The 3,616-nt window shown below is 33.4% G+C and overlaps 1 non-coding gene across 1 annotated transcript; it reads right to left on the reverse strand.

The window, feature by feature from the left end:
* Positions 1-1,274: 1,274 nt before the first annotated feature.
* LOC121221490 (small nucleolar RNA R71) lies at positions 1,275-1,380 on the reverse strand. Its single transcript, XR_005918882.1, has one exon. It is a non-coding gene; the product is annotated as a small nucleolar RNA R71 (small nucleolar RNA).
* Between the last annotated feature and the right edge of the window lie 2,236 nt (positions 1,381-3,616).

A 3,616-nucleotide genomic window follows, 5' to 3' on the forward strand; every position in this document is an offset into this window, starting at 1 on the left:
TTCATGCTTTCAATTAAACTCATGCACGTATTTCATTCATTAAAATGTGACTGAATGCATTAGAATTAGTTGATCAATCCTAGCCAGATGGCGATTAATGGACACAATAATTGAAAGATGCATGCTTAATTTAGATCCTAGCCCTATTAAATTAAAGGTTCATAATAACTCGAGAGAGCTCTATTACCTTGCATAACTTTCAGATTTGTATGATTAAATTGTTTCAAACATAATCCGTCCCTATTACTTCACACAACTCTAAGAAACCCTTAGTTAAATATAATCACGGTAGTATGCTTGTTTTTCTAAGCATAAGATTCCGAAAGGACTTATAACTGGTTTCAAGTTAAGGAAAGATTGGGTTGCAATAGAATATTTTCTGGACATTGTTAATCCTGATGAAAAATGAATTAATTTAAATATTGTAATTATTCTAGCTCATTCATGTTATTATTGTTGAAGCTTGTGAATTTGCTGCGAAACCATCTCATCTCATTCATTGCATTTAGATTAATTCATTTGCATTTAGTTAATATTAATGCTACCCATCACATAAAATTATTGTGTTTTCTTACCAACTTGTAATATTTAATTTTGCAATTATTTGATTAACATGTACAGTCCCTATGGAGATGATAAATCTTATACTTATTACTTGATAACGACTGTTTATACTTGCACAAACTTACGCGTTGTAAGTTTTTGGCGCCGTTGTCGGTGACTATTAATTTAATCATTATTTGTCAAATTATTTATTAAAATTTGGTTATTTATTTTTATTTAATTAATTAATTATTTTTGTGATTTATTTTTAGGTTTTGTGAGCATAGATCGAGTCATCGATTTACTTATTATAGACCCTAAAATCGAGCGTACATTTAAAAAAAAGATGAGAAAGATTAACTCAGAGACAAGCCGTAGAAATGGACCTTGAAAATCAAAATGATGTTCAAGGGAATGGAGCCGCTAATGTTTATAATACAATCCTTATTGCTGATGATAAGGATCGTGCTATAAGGCAGTATGTTGCGCCACTCTTTAAAGAGTTAAATTTGGGAATTAGGAGACCAGAGATCGAGGCACCGCAGTTTTAATTGAAGCCTATGATGTTCCAAATGTTTCAAACAATGGATTGAGATTGAAGTTGTTTCCATACTCATTATGAGATAGAGCGTGAGCGTGACTTATTTCATTACCAACCAATTCAATTTCTACATGGCAAGAATTAGCAGAACACTTTCTGGTGAAGTATTTCCCACCTAGCAAAAATGCTAAGTTGCGAAATGAGATTACCACTTTCCAGCAAATGGATGACGAATCTTTATACGAGGCATAGGAAAGATTCAAAGAGTTACTTTGTAGATGCCCTCACCACGGGATTCCACATTGCATCCAATTGGAGACATTTTATAATGGATTCAACACACACACAAGGTTGGTTGTAGATGCTTCTACGAATGGTGCTCTCTTGTCGAAGTCTTATAATTAGGCTTACGAGATCATTGAGAGAATAGCCAGTAACAATTACCAATGGTCAATAAATCGAGCAGCTTCAGGAAGACGAGTAGTAGGAGTTCATGAAGTAGATGCCCTCACTTTACTCTCAGCTCAAGTATCTTATATCTCCACAATGTTGAAACACTTTACTAATTATTTTAATCATGTTGCAGCTCAGCCACCAAGTCAAATTTGATGTTGTTTCTTGTGTATATTATGGGGGCAATCATTCTTTCGAGAATTATCCATCAAATCTCAGGTCAATGTATTATGTAGGGAATCAACACCAAAATAGAAGTGGGCAAGGACCACTTCTATAATCCTTCATGGCGTAACAATCCAAACTTTTCATGGAGTAACCAAGGAGCTGGACTGAACAACAACTACATGCAGTATAGAGCAAATCAACCTTTTGGGTTCATTCAAGCTTAAAGCTCAAAAGCAAATTCTTCATATCATTATTCTTTCATTTTCTCTTGTAAATATTCTCTCTTATGGTGAATTGAGAAAACTTTAGTTGAGGTATTCCAAGTTACTAGAGGTAGGCAATTGTGGTCGAATAACTACAAATTGATTTGTCCAAGCTATTCTTCCTTTCTCTTTTATTTTGGAGTTATCCAAGACATTATCACATTTAATGAAATCTGCATTAAAAACAAAATTGTTTCTTCTAATCCAGAAATGCCAACAAGTGACATCAAAAAGAGTTGGTCAAACAATAGGATTGCAAGCAAAAAAATTGAGATTTAATAGGTTAATATCAAACCAATCGTCTAGGTTAATGTTAAAGTATCTTTTATTCAGTTTGATCACCACCAGCCATGTCACCACAGTTAGGGAACAAAACCTCAGAACATGATTAATGGTTTCTGTCAAATTTCCACACATCTTACAACTTGCATCAGAAGTAAGGTGCCTTCTCGCTCAGCCATCACTAGTAATATAACAACCCAATTTTGACCCTAATCAGACAAAGTGGTTTCGGGATCACAAATTCGAGTCAAAAAAATATTTTAATATTATTTTTTATATTTTCAGTATGTGAATTAATATGTGTGAAAATTTCGTATGAAAATTTGATCGTTTGAGTGCTCAATTTGATAAAATGACTTAATCACGTAAAATGGAAATTTAGGGGTTAAATCTAAAAGCACCTAATTGTTGTTGTCTTTTAAAATGGGAGGAGTTAAGAAGCAATTAGACCATGAAATAGATAGTGGCAGCATATGAAAAAATTGACTTTACTATATATGTTATATATATTTATTATAATAAGGTTAATTTAGTCATTTGGTAAATTATAATATATAATTAAAATAAGTAATGAAAAGATGAATATCTTCATCTTTCTTAGCCGAATGTTGAACATGAAGAACTCATCCATGGCTTTTTAAAGTTTCAGCATTTTCATAGCTAGATTAAGATCAAGAATCAAAGAAATCAGAGTTAGATCAGGGAAAAATTAAAGTCGTCGACTAATCGCTCGGTTTCGATCTTCACTGTCTGAGGTAAGTCTATTGAAAGAAATGTATGTAAACAAGAAAACTTATGAAGAAACTGTTTACAATTTTAATTCTTTCTTTTTACTTAGTTCAATACAATGTCAAATGAATATATTTATAGGAAGAAAATAACTTCCTTGCGTAACAAACTAGCTAAACACCTCAGTAGACCCTAACTACCTCTTTAACCGATACTATCTTTAACATGCATCCATCTTCTCTACTGAAACAACCCGAAGAAAATTTCTAAACCAAGTAAAACACGAAACAGAGAGTGGTTTAGTTAAAACATCTGCAACTTGATCGGATGCAGGAACTTCCCCGACCAAAACAGAACCATCTGCAACCTTTTCACGAACAAAAAATAGATCTAACTCCACATGTTTAAATTTGGAGTGTAACACAAGATTGGCAGCAACAGCTACTGCACTGGAGCTATCACACCAAATATTGGGTGAGTGGGCAACCTAATATGTAACTCTTGAAGTAACGAAAGTATCCACAAAACATCACTAGTGACAGCAGCCAAACTTCGATATTCAGCTTCAGCTGTAGACCTAGATACCACCTGCTGATTCTTAGAAGACCAGGACACAGGGTTGGATCCAAAAAATATA

The sequence above is a fragment of the Gossypium hirsutum genome, chromosome D09 (assembly GCF_007990345.1).
Source record: "Gossypium hirsutum isolate 1008001.06 chromosome D09, Gossypium_hirsutum_v2.1, whole genome shotgun sequence".
Lineage (NCBI taxonomy): Eukaryota > Viridiplantae > Streptophyta > Magnoliopsida > Malvales > Malvaceae > Gossypium > Gossypium hirsutum.